Here is a 14,466-nt window from a genome sequence, read left to right as displayed (position 1 = left end):
TTTAATCAAATAATATTTATTTTTATGATAAATATTATATTATGTTTTGTTTTTTAAATTTGAACTTTAAATATACTTTTTAAGGATAAATAAAAAATATTATTTAAATTAAATTTTCTATGAAAATTTTAACTTTAAAACTAAATATAAAAATTAATGAATTTATTTTTAGAATTTAAAATAATAAATTAATAATACAATTAAAATCCAAAAGTTAGAACTGAAGTTGTTGTAAATATTAAATTAAAAATAAAAATTTAGAATCAAAACTAAAATAAATAATACATATGAGAAACACACTGACTAGTTGAACTTGCCTATGACTATACACATGGCAAGGTAATAAAAAATAAAATGCAGTCTGGTGCACCATCTTTGCTCTGCAAGTTTTCATTGAAGGCATTCCAAACTATATCCTACAATATAAACATGCATTATTCATAAGAAAGATAAAAGGTACAAACCACACATGTAGGGAGAGGAAAAGTGAAAGAAAACAGAAATTTATGCGTGTAAATACAAAATGCTTCAAACACAACCTAATTGTGATTCATAATAAATATTACCTCCACTTCTGCTGAAGAGTAAGCTAGATCCAAGTTCTAAAACAGAACAAGTTTTCCAAACTCATGTGCATCCCGCAAACTTTCTTCCCAAGGCTGAAACAATGTAGGAAGCAGTTTAAGATCAGCTTAAAGAATGTAGACTAATTTTCCCACAAATAACAACAATCAAAGTAGGCTATGAAAATAATTTAAACAACTGGTTTAGGAGTGACAAAGGAGTGCTTATGAGTTCTCCAAACCATTTGCTCCTATCCTGTAAGCATGAATAAACAGCAAAATGTCCACATCAAGAACAACAAAGGGATAACAGGATAGTAAATCTGCAATAAGGAGGAAAGCAGAAACTTGCAAGCATGATATTGTACAGGATGATGAGGATTAAACAAATAAATTTATTCATCCAAAAAGAAATACGAGTAGAAGCAAGAACCAGGTAGGAGAAACAATCAAATGAGACCACATTATTCTTCCAATAAATGTTAAAAGAAATTGAAATTTGAGATCATGTGATTTAAAGAAAAAAAGAGTTCACCAAAATTCAAGAAAAATTGAACAAAAATTATAAGCAGTATTTATTCAACTTATTAATGACTTTTCAGGCTTAAAATACAAGTATCCCATCCCTAAATATTTACTTGCTGAAACATATATGTCAAAAATTTTACAATGAAAAACCAATTATATAACATGCTGAAACCAATTATATAATTGCAGTAACAATGAAAAACCCCAAAGACCAAATATTTTATAATTAATAACATGCCAAAAATTTTACATTACATTAAATTTTACAAATACTAACCATTAAATTTAATTAATTTGAGGCAGAAGAAATGAGGTCCTTACTTAAGCTAGGAATTCGAATTAAAAACCCTATGAATATCAAAACCTAACAAACAATCAAACCACAATATATTCTCCAACTAAAATTAAAAACAACCCTACATAAAAAAAAAACCCTAGGTGCTAACAATTATTTTACAAGTTAATTCAGCAAATAAATGACGATAAATTGGAACTAAATTCAATGATTGGAGGAAATAAAATGCAAAATTGAAAAATACCGAAGTACCTGAATATTTTTCAGAACTCTGAAGGGATCGAAAATTCAAAGGAAAAGAAGGTATTAAATTCTATATAAGCAGAAAAATTAACTATCGCAGCAAACTAGAATTGAACAATTAACTAACTGGATGTGGCATTTGAAAACAACTTTGACAAAAATGCAGTTCCGAAAGTAGTGAGGCCACTGAATGGCATGTCTACCTGGACAGCAATAGTGTTCCCTGGAACACTTCTTTCATCAGTTCCCGACTGCATAAAGGGAAAGAGAGTATGTGCATAACACACGAGATCAAAACAAAATTCCGCAATTACAACAAACATCAAATGATAACAAACAAAGCAGTATAGACAGTATACAGAAAATTAAGATTCAATTTCCATAATTGATTTTAAAACCACCAAGTAATGGAAACTCTCCAAGCTAGATCTGCAGAACAACAATTCTGAATTACCATAACAACAACAAATCTGTTGGTTGGTTCAGGTCCAATGTGAGCTCCTGAAAATGATAACAAAATTATATGAATGAAAAAGGAGGGGGGCTTCTAAATTAGTGATTTTTCTGAGTGAGAGGGAGAGGATCACTTGCCTAGATAACTAGTCTTAAGCAAATGTTTAATGAAGGTTGTTTGATTAAAATGGTAGTAACAAGAGCATCAGCAGCAAAGGAAGATCAACTATAAAATGACAAAACAAACCTTCTTTGATGATTTTGAAGAAAACCATTGAGATGCAGGTGATGTTTGATTTGAAGAACTACCTGCAAGCCCCAACTTGTAAAAATAACATATGATAGTGAAATCGGAGTAAACTAATCATCAAAGGTTACAACAAGAAAGTCATACCATTGCTTTCAAGGCTACTGGACTTTGAAGATTGTTTCTTTCTCTGAATAAATCAAGCAAAATGATAAGAAATTCCAGACGCTAAGCATATGGAACATAGAGTTTAAGAAGGTAAAAGTAAGAAGCCACATACCATGATTAATGTATCTAAGCCTTCCATTACAGGAGGTCTAATATTCTCAAAATTTACTGCAATATATCAGCATACCTTAACATTAGAAAATATTAAAAAATTGTAAAATGAAAATTTGAACAAAAAGTAAAGCTAAAATCGTACCTGAATCAGCGAAGTTGAACTTCAACGAAAAGAAGTTGAACTTCCACGACTTTGATCTGCTCCCGAACTAGCACTACCCGTACTCCGCTTCTTCTCTTCGGTCATCCACCTCTTCCACCACCGTAGAAGACTGTAAATGTAACCGCAACAAAACACGACAAATAGCGCAATACCACCAACGACCATAGCAATCAACAAAATCAGCTTCCTCTGTTTCTTTTTTCTCACATTTTTACAGTCATTATTCAATGGCTTACCACATAAATTTTCATTCATTGAAAATACAGAACTATCATTGAATAAAGAACCTAATCCACTTGGAATCTCACCTTCAAGATTATTTCTAGATAAATTCAAGTACTTCAAATTAGACATGTTTGAAAATGAATCTGGTATGTTACCTGTAAGGCGATTTCCATCTAAAAGGCGATTTCTTCTGGGATTTCACCATTTAACTTGTTAGAACCCAAACCAAGCTCTTTTAAACGAGACAACCGAGAGAAATCCGTCGTTACATTGCCGATCAATCGATTCAAACGAAGCTGAATCACTTGAAGCTGAGAACAATTACCAAGCTCCTATGGCTTCGACAAAAGAGAAGCTGGCTTCGAAACAGTGTAGAGAGAAAGAAAATAAGTGAAAAAAATTGAACAAAACTGAAAAAGGAAAAAGAAAATACACTGCTGAAAAAGGAATTCCATAGATCAATCCCTGTGGTCTTTTGGTATAGATCGGAAAACCCTTTTGTCCTGATTCAGAGAGAAACAAAACCCCAAATCAATGAATCATTTTTTATATGCATATATGTATATATATATATAAAATCATGGAGAAAAAAAGAAAAGGTTTAGGGATTTGAACGATATTACGAGATGTTGGGGCAAAGGAACTCATGGAATTTTGAGATTAAAAGGGAAAAAGAATTAAGTACATGAGAAGAAGAGGGAGTAAGGAGCGGGTAACCAAAAATCTTTTTTTTGGGAGTGGGCGGGAATTTGAATATTTTTTGTGACGTTTTTATAAAAAAACGCCGCTATTGTTTACTTTTTGCGACGTTACAAAAACGTCGCAAAAAATCATTGTATTTTGTACAAAACGACGCCGTTTTGTTATGCTAAATATTTTTTATTTTGTCTGCTAAAAATTATTTTAAAGTAAATTTTTTTGTGGCGTTTTTTTATAAAAACGTCGCTATTGCTACCTTTTGCGGCGTTTTTCATAAAAACGCCGCAAAAAATAATTTCATTTTAATTCTGTTAAAAATTATTAGTTAAGTGATTTTATAAAACATTTATTATTTTTTTATAAATTGAATTTTTTTAAAAAAAATTAAGTACTCTCAAAATAAATATCGTATATTTTAAGAAGAAAAAATGATTAAATGGCTGTAATTAATTATTAAGTTAGAATTATGCAATGTAAGCAATTAATCTCTCACATATCAAAATTTCTATTAAAGATTGAGACGTTAATCATGATTTTATATTATCCAATTCCTATCCATATCAATCCGATACATTAATTTATTTATTTATCAATTGTTTTAAATCTAATATTTAAATTTGACTCACTTACCTTCCCTTCCCAATCTGTCATATATAGATCATGATATACAAAGGCACACACACATAATGTGACTTTAAAGCGTTCAACTTATTAACATTTCAACAGCCAATTCGACACCGAGCGCGATTATTGAACTCCATATAATACCTTTCTAGCTTTACAAACCTTAAACCCCATAACCCCTAGCTTTACAAACCTTAAACCCCATAACCCCTAAACCTTAAACCCCAACCCTTAAACCATAAACCATAATCCCTAATCCCTAAACACAATCCCTAAACCTTAAAATCATTTAATGCAATTACTACAGTACAAATTGATTACATTTTTAAAGTACTAGCAACGTAAAGAAACAATATTACGCTCAACTATCAATCTATTTCATACTGAATCTGGAGGCTCTCCAAATAGTTGTATGTTACCCAATCCACTTGAAGCTATTTTGGCCATATGATCGACAATTTTATTTTCATATCTCGAAACGTGATGAAATCTTACTTTTCAGCCTCGCTTGAGCAAACTAAGTATTAAGCATAACTCGCCCAATTTGCTATTGGTCGTTAAATCGGTTAAAATGGATTCTACTAGAAGCACGCAAGCTTTCTATATTCGTTCTCCCATACTATTTGAAGACCTTGTATCACCGCTCTTGTTTTGACCTTAAATTTAACCTAATGACATTCTTAGAAATATTATTTTTTGTTTTTAAAAATTAAAAAATAAGTGAGTGTTTGGTACACTAATAGATTATCTTTTTTATTCCACAAGTAACATTAAAAAATGGACATATATTTTTTTATAAAATATTTTACTATACTCCTACAGGACACTTCTCAACCTTGCTTATAAGATCTAATGCAAATAAATATTACAAAATGTATTTTCTTAACAATTATTGTATTCACTAATATAAGAAATAGTAACTCCCTAAACCTTAAACCCTAACCCTTAAACCACATAATCCATAATCCATAATCCCTAAACACATAATCCCTAAATTACCTTAGAATAATAACTCCTAAATCTTAAACCCTAAACTATAATGATAATTAATTCAATATTTTAAAATTAATACTATTTCTTTTATGATTATATAAGAAATTATTTAATATATAAATTAAAAATAATCAGTCATGTACTCAAAAAACTTTAAAATTATTTTAAATAATATTATTTTAATTTTTTTCATTTTTAACAAATATTTTTCTACGTGTCTATTTTTTTCCGAAGAATTTAAATATTCAATTAAAATAAAATTGTATTTTAATTAACATAAATAAACTAGTTAAAACAGATAAAATATTTTTTGCACCGTTTTTCAACAAACAAAATGTCCAGAGTTAAATACATTTCTATCAAGCAACAAAAATCTCTAACCACCACCAACAAAATATCCAGAAACACTAGGATCCAAACCACTAACAAAAATCTGCAAAAATCTTAAAATAGTAACCCCTATACCTTAAACTCTAATCCATATACCCTAAACCAAAAACCTTAAACTATGGTGATAAATCTCTTTTACAATTATATAAAAAAATTATTTAATATGTAAATTAAAAAACACTCAGTAATGTACCCAAAAAACTTTAAAAAAACTCAAAAAATTACTTAATATGATAAATCTGAGCATTAGCGACGCTTCTTCAAAAACGCCGCTAAATCCCTGAGCATTAGCGACGCTTCTTCAAAAACGCCGCTAAAGCCCTGATCATTAACGACGCTTCTTCAAAAACGCCGCTAAAGCCCTGAGCATTAGCGGCGCTTATTTAAAAACGCCGCTAAAGCCCTCAGCATTAGCGGCGCTTTTTCAAAAATGCCGTTAATGCCTCAAAAACTTAGAAAACGACGTCGTTGGACTTAGGTTTTTGCGGCGCTTTTTGGAAAACGCCGCTAATGCTCATTTTTAGAGGCGTTTTTTAAAAAGCGCCGCTAATACTCAATATTTAGTGGCATTTTTTTAAAAGCGCCGCTAATGCTTGATTTTTAACGGCATTTTTTATCCAAACGCCACTAAAAACGTCGCTAAAAGCCTATTTTGGTGTAGTGTTCTCTTCAGGTATTTCGTTGGTAACATCCTCAAAAAAATCACTCCGGAGTGTACCAGAAGAAAGTACCCATGCTTTATCTCCTATTGCAACTATCCCCATGAACATTAGATCTAACTTCCCTTCAAATTCGGGATCAATGCCCGAAATTTGAAATTTTTGAGCTTCAGGCACAACTTACATATAAAATGATAGTTTAATAACAGTAATTATCAATAACATCATAAATAAAAAAAAACAAAAATATTCAGAATTATTAACGTAGCTGTAGCCTACTCTCCCACCAATCATCCGATGTATCAACAGTTCTTTTTATAGGATTCCACCCTAGACCAGTATCTTCGCCTTTAAGTTTCATCCAAGCTTTCCATTCTGTTTTTAGGGCATCCCACCTATTTTTAAGTTGTCTTTGTGAAAAACCCTTTCCCGTTTCTTTCTCAAAGTTGGTCATTATTTTCAACCATCCATCTTTTGTAAAATGAGTACCAGGCCTATTGCCTTTCAATATCTCTTTAATACAAATATCACAAAATATTTCTGTCAATCTCTTATCCCACATTGCTTTCACCTTTTCACCACTAACTTCAACCATCGAAGTACTCATCTATTGTATAAACGAACATATTCGTTGAAGCCAGTAAAGCAATCAAGAAAATCAAATGTCACATAAGTATATTTGTTTACATGTGTATGAAAATACATATTCTAATATTAATTTTACCAAAAAATGGACCCGACCGTAAATATTTTCCTCTAATATTAATTTTACATGTTAAATGTGTATGAAAATATTTTCCTCTTATAGAATTTTGCAAAATGATACATCAGTGTTAACTGCATCCAACTATTCAGAATCCAAGGCAAAAGCAATAAAAGAAACGTAATAAGCTCACAAATCTGGGATTTACTTTGTCAAGTCCAAGAACCAAGGAATTCCAGAATAGGTTGATTGAGAATAAGTTGAAAATAGTGAAGGGGAAATAAATACATAAACAATATATTGTAAATCAATCATATTAAACTTAAATATATTGTAAATCATTTAAAAAATATATTGTAAACCATATTAAACTTTTTTAACCTTAGTAATAAGAGAAAACTTTGATAAAACTTTAACTTATTGCATAATAAACAAAGAATTCAAGAATTTTAACAGATGAAATTTTTGAACGTATTTAACAGATGAAATTAACCTTTTTTTAACTGTGCAAACAACAATGCCAAATAATGAAGCTTTTCATGCTACAATAATTTACTGTGAAAAAGGGAAGATAAATAAACAAACTTAAAGCATGCAGTCATCATGCTACCATATTTGTCATACTACAGTGATCCTTTCTGGCCATCAGGATATCAATAAAATTCTTTGTAGGCACATTATTTCTAAAACTTATTTCTGGTTAGAACAAAACGTAGTACAGCATGCCACAACACCAGTCCTAGGCTAGAACCCACATGGATGTCAAAGTCATTTCAATATAAGATTGATTTAAACAAAGTCATTTCAATATAAGATTGATTGAAACAACTTTAACCACCTGAAACTTTAATATATGTTTTCTTAAACAAAGCTTTTAAATTTTTAGCATTGTTTTCAGTCAAAAGATAACCTCAATTTTCACCTTATAAACTAACGAAAAATACTTTGAATAAACCACGCATAAAAAAAATTCAAAATTTACAGTAATATCAAGCATTCAACATTAATTGAATTAATAGAGCATAAAAATTCAGTCACAAAATTTGTCCTAATGGATACATGGGAAGCGAAACTTGCTACTTTTCATAAAAATTATACCAGTTAAAGTTGGTAGTTTTGAACGCATTACTTAAGGTAGTTTTGGTTGTTTTGAGCATTAGGGTTATAATTATCATCTTGTTCTTGCCCTCGTACTGCTTTACTCATTTGTAATTAAGTTAGAACGTGTGGGGTAATAGTATAATTGGTTTGAAGTTTGGGTAGGTGAGTTTACTCTTGGGACAAGTTCAAATTTTGAGCCGGGATTAAACAAAATTAATGGCCAGGAAGAAAAGGCTTTACAATCTTCTTTCTTATTTTCTCCATTTATAATTTCTACCTTAAGAATTCCATTCATTCTATTCAGAAGAAAAGCTTCTGAAAAAAGACGGAATATTTTATAATGTATATCATCCACTCAGGCATTTATACAAAATCACAATATCACAAGGCATATTTCTATTTTTTTTTCATTCGACACTGTAATGAAAAACCAACCATCCTCATATTGCAACACAAATTCATGCAGAAACTGAACCATTGAGACTTGAAAATAGCTCATACAAGGACAAGATATTTACGAAATCAGAGTCACAGGCTAGGAAGGATCCCCATTAATAACCAAATCAACAGACCACCACAAAATAGGGAAACCTTTTAAGATTAAATGACATAAAACTTAAAGAGGCCATTCAAAACAATCTCAATGTATAAATTTTTTGCAGACAATTAAAATATATTGCATCATAGAACTTATTTAACATGAATGAGTTAGCCAAGCGCTAGAACTTTTACTAGTACGTACGCCAACATTGCTAAAGAACTGGATTAAAACAGATTAGGAGGAAAAAAAATTAGAACTTGGTATCCCATAAGTAATGAACGTATATTCTAGCAATAGATTCCAAGGAGTATGACTTAAGCAGCTGTTGCCTATATAAATCTATAATTATAAAATTCAAGAATTGTTCACCTTTAACAGTTGTATTAATCTTAAAATTTAAAAAAAAAGGAAAAGAAAAGAAAAGAAATATCCAAGTTCCAAAGAACAACTACTAGGAAATTTGAATGTAAGAATTTTCATCTTGCTGAGGTCATAAGTTTTTGCTGTCATCGTTTCTGAATTTTTGCAAATAAGTGAATCCTTATGCCAACCACTTCCTCAAGCATGATATAACAAACATAGAGGTACAAAAATGGGTCATGTTGAGTATGCATCGCTTCATAATAAAATTTAAGAACAGGTAAATGAAAGACAGTTAAACAAGACAGGTAAATGAAAGAAACAAAACAGCAACAGCAACAGACCCTTTATGCTAACCGCAAAAGACAAGCTTTTTCTCTTATTAGGGTACACAACAAACATTCCCACATTTCTTAAGAAAAAAAAGCAACAAATGGAATTGATTATTGGGGAAGTTCAACAAACAGAAAGAGAGCAAAATAAGACAATGAGGAAACGAAGATTGAAACAAGAAAAGAAGCCATAGTTGAAATCATTTGTCCCAAGAAATACCAGCAAATCAACAGCTTCAAACTCTTAATCAACAGCAAATCAACAACAAATCAAAATCTTTAAAATATTAAATAGAAGAGGAACTAATTAAACAGAAGAAGAAATATAAAAGAAACTCTCACCTGCTGCGGAAGAGGAACAACAGAAAATAGAGCTTTGAAAGCCGAAAATGGGGAAAAGAAATCGGGTATAAAGCTCCAATTTCACCAGCAGAGGGGAAAGAACATTTGGGGAACCAGTAGAGGGGAAAAATGTTTGGGGGAGAAGACAGGTTAATTTGGTCAATTTTCATCCAAAAGCAGTTCTAGCAGAAGAAAGGGAGAATTTTTTAGCTTTTCCATCTAGAGAGAAGCACTTTTTTGATGGAGAAATTTTAAGAGAAAAGGAGGTTGTTCTTGGTTCCTTTTAAGAGAAAAGCACTTTTGGGTGAAAAATTCATTCTCACACGGGATAAAGAATGGGCCTAATCATTAGTTAAACAATTGAGTCTATTAAAAATATATAAACAATTAAAATTGCCAAGCGGCCAAATAAAAGATAAAATATTAATTTTCACTTATATTTATTCTTTTTATTTTTTATTTTTTCATAATCAAATCAATAGTTGAACCTGTTAGGCCACTAGTTCTTAGTTTGACCAGTTCGTTCGATCAAATAAATTATTAAAAAAGTTTATAAATATTAAAAAAATAGAGAAAACCGGTCCAACGATCTGTATTGGATCGATTCAACCACTATCTTCGAACCAGCACCCCGATTGATTCTCGATCTGATCGACTGATTCGATTTGGTTCTGAAAACATTTGTTTTGATTGATTGAATAACTTATAAATCTTGTTAGGTCGAGCAAGCAGGCAGTGAAGTTCGAAAACAAAACTAACCACCAGTGTCTTGACCTTGGGAGGATGAATTTGTAGCATTGTTGGTATTACTAGACATTATAAAGGAAGAAAAAAAGGAAACATTATAAGCAATCATTATGATAAGTAAACATTTTCAAGTCTTATACAAGCTTACAAATGTTATAATATCAACTCGAGGTTGAATTAGGACTAAATTGAAAATTTTCAAAATATAGCAAGTGGGAATTGCAATATCCAGGGCTTGATATCGCGATTTCAAAGATAATGGCCAAACATCCCAACCTGAGTACTAAATTGCAAAGTTTTCAAAATAACTCAGGGCTGATATCATAATATCAAGGGTGTGGTATCGTGATATCGGAAACAAACTACTAGGTCCCTATTTTTGGCAAAAATGCACACTGTAAAACCTTAATATTTCATACCAATTTAAAGTCACCTATCCATACCAAATCAAGACCAATTCAATATGATGACAAAGTAACATAAATCATTCATTTAGAACTTACATATTCATACCAATTTCACCAAACCCTAAAAATTCAACCTTTCATAACATATAGAACTTATATGCAAAAGATTTAAAGACATACCATAATTATATTGACATTACATGTATCATACTCAAATCAATCTAAGTTGCATATATACATACTAGCAAGCATATATCATCTTTAAAACACCAATTTCATCAAGACTCAATCTATTAGGTACATGCCAACTAACAACAGAAATCAAAATGAACAAAAATTGCCAAGTCCAGGACCATTGATTCGAATGCTGAAGTCAATGCTCGAGAGTCACGAATTGAACCTAACTTGAGCACGAAAAACAAATCGCATGCTGAGCAAATCACTCAATGATAAATCTATGATCCAAGACAATATAAGTAACTTATGAAACATGCATACCTTCAATATTTAATCTAATACTATACAATTCTATAAAAACACTTCCATTTTCACATGGCAAGTATATACTAATATCATTTGCTAACTCATTAGATTTACATATAACTTATCACTTTCTTAACAATTTCATATACTATTTGGTTCATTTCAATTGCTATATCTAGTTACAAATATACTCATCAATTTTTCTCATCTTTAACATGCATATATATACTTCTCATCACATACCACATTTTATGCTATTACCGAGCTTATTGGCTCATTAATACTCAATCGACCCCAAGGCTCACTTTTGATTCATTTTGAATATTGTATTTTCATTAAATTTCATATTATTTCCATTTAACCAATTCAGGTATTTTTAAACCTATTAACCAGACATGATCTCGATACGGATATGCGGATCCGTCACCCCTGGTTGCCCGGCAACGATGACATTATAACGATGTATAATACCATCCCAAATTAGCCAAAAACAATGGCTTTCTCAACTTAATCAATTTTTCACCTCAGATTGTTTGGCAACAATGGTTTTACTTAATACTCTGACCCTATGGCATGCCAACTATATCTGACACAATTTAAACTGCTAATAGGGTAACCAATTTTCGTTTCATTATATATAGATAATTCAGATTCTTTTATCCTTAATTCATCATCAAAATATCAATTTATCATATATTACAACATGTTTTGATTCAACTTCATACCAATTATCTAATATCAATCAAGTCAAGAAATTTTTATTCTATTCAATTTAATCCTTATCTAGATAATCATTCTCAAATATACCAAATCAACCCAAATAGTCATCAATGACTTACCTCAAAAATATATAATGCAATATGACATGAAAATACAGTAAATAAATTGGTCCTGATTCATAGAAATACAAACCGAAAATTCTGAGCTATTCGTCGATGACTTTGGATTTTCCTTTCCCTCTCGATGAATCCGAGTCGGCGTTAGCTACAGATTAACATAAAACATATAGTACTATTAAAAATCATCCAATTTTCAATCAATAATCAATTTATAAAAAAATCAATTTATTCAATTTAGTCCCTAAAATCGGGACTAACCTAACTTTCAATTTAAAGTTCCAATTTCAAATCTGATTTCACTATTATTCATTAGGGACCTCCTATTTACTATTATTACTTTAAATTTTAAAATTTATTCAATTTAATCCATAATGTATGAAACTATCAATTAAGATTTATAATTTAGTCCTTTTTCACATCTAAGCTTAAAATCTATCAATTTAACACCTAAAACTTCAAGAACACAACAACAACATATTTCAAAAATTTAACATTTTCACAAATTGGTAAATGGACTAGCTAAATCAGACTCCCATGACCTTAAAAACATAAAAATTATAAGAAATGACTTAATTGCATTAACCAATTTTTTAATTAAAAGCTTGAATATTCGACCATGGAGTTTCTTCTTCTTCTTCTTCTTTCTTTGGCTGGATGGAGAGGATGATAATTCCCTCTCTCCATCCACCAATGGAGTATTTATAGCTAGATTATGTGTTAATTAATAAGTTAATCATGTTTTATGCTAATTAAATCAAGATTTGTTTAATCAATCTTTTATAATAACTATTGTCCATTAATTTATATTTTTCCATGGTCTAATTTCTATCTTAGACCTCTATTTAATTACAATTTAAGCCTTCAATTCATTTTTTAATTAAAAATCTATAGCGATTGGAGTTTACAATTAAATGTAGTTACGGCATAGGAAATCAGAGTTGTTCCATGTTTCGACAATGTTAAAGGTGGTAATAGCATCCTCCTCATCCTCTCTAAAAATAGGAGGATCATTCTTCAGAAATTGTCATATTCAACATGGTCAAATAGAACAATATTTTCTATTGCCATGTTTTAAAATTCTCTCTAGTGATATTCGTGTACTTTTCATTGTGACTCATAGTCACAGGTAACGTTTGGCTCGTAGCCTGAGCTTGAGTAGCGGCAATCGCCTCAGCCTTTGAATTGGATGAGTTGTTTTACGTATAAGACATTTTTCTGTATTCAGAATGAAGAACCAAAATCCGTAAATAAATGAAAAATCGAAACAAAAGTATAAATCAACCTAAATAAGTTACAATGGTAATCTGTACGCCTTAGATTAAAATTACAACAAATCATCTATCTTAAGATTGTAAGAAAATATAATATCGTATGTAGTATTAATATGCCAGTAACAATAATAATGCAATACAATGCAGTAGTAGTAACTCAACAGAATACCTGTAATCGGACAGGGTTGAAAATTAGAAGAAGAATTTTGTTGAGGCCTGTATAAACAATTTTCTTAAGACAGATTCGACTTTTCCTCGGTATTTTGAGTAACGTTGGACGTCTGTCTCCCAGGATACAACAACAAATGATCACAGTAGTAGCACAACAACAGTGATCAATCGAACACAATCTTACCTTTCTCTATCACCAAGAGGAATGGATTTAGAAAGAATTTTTTATATTGATGGTTTTTGATGATGTGTTTTAGTAGTCTCCTAACTTGGCTTTATATAGAGGAGAGGAAATGAATGAATAGATTTAGACCGATTCATAAAGAGTTTTGTTGAAAAGTTAATAGATATAAGTGAATAGACACAATGACTGAAAAGATGCAATATTAAACCAAAAGTAATGAATCTATTCACCAAGAGATACAATTGTTCAAAAGATACAACTATTCATTAAGAGACAGAACTATTGTTTAATTTGAGCATCAATTTATCATTCATCACTCAACAATTTTGAGCATATTATATAGAATATAAATCCATAATTTATTATTCAAACCTTCAATTTTATCAATAAAATAATATGCCTCAAAGTTCCAAAATATCCATTATTTTCCAACAAAAATGCCATCCAATTTCTTTAGGGGCCCTTCCTGGCTAATAGCAATAATAATGCATGTCATAGTGTAACAAGATGCCAACACGAAGGATAAAGGATTATATGAAACTGTGATTCCACATCATCCCTATCCCTTTCCAATAAGAGAATGATAAATTAAATTTTTCCTATTATTTTCAGCTTTTTTTT

General features: G+C 30.5%; 1 long non-coding RNA gene across 4 annotated transcripts; it reads right to left on the bottom strand.

Annotated features, from left to right (window-relative positions):
* Window positions 1-256: 256 nt before the first annotated feature.
* On the bottom strand, window positions 257-10,080 carry LOC107920454 (uncharacterized). Of its 4 annotated transcripts, none has more exons than XR_005923012.1 (8): window positions 9,744-10,080; window positions 2,754-3,502; window positions 2,610-2,665; window positions 2,477-2,519; window positions 2,330-2,391; window positions 2,084-2,130; window positions 567-1,880; window positions 257-416 (listed from the first exon to the last, which is right to left on the bottom strand). It is a non-coding gene; the product is annotated as an uncharacterized lncRNA (long non-coding RNA). The 4 variants fall into 4 exon arrangements; XR_005923013.1 differs by having other exon boundaries at window positions 567-2,130; window positions 2,754-2,883; window positions 3,155-3,502; XR_005923011.1 differs by having other exon boundaries at window positions 567-2,130.
* Between the last annotated feature and the right edge of the window lie 4,386 nt (window positions 10,081-14,466).

Source organism: Gossypium hirsutum, chromosome D13, assembly GCF_007990345.1.
Source record: "Gossypium hirsutum isolate 1008001.06 chromosome D13, Gossypium_hirsutum_v2.1, whole genome shotgun sequence".
Lineage (NCBI taxonomy): Eukaryota > Viridiplantae > Streptophyta > Magnoliopsida > Malvales > Malvaceae > Gossypium > Gossypium hirsutum.
This window is presented reverse-complemented; position numbering and strand designations above follow the sequence as displayed.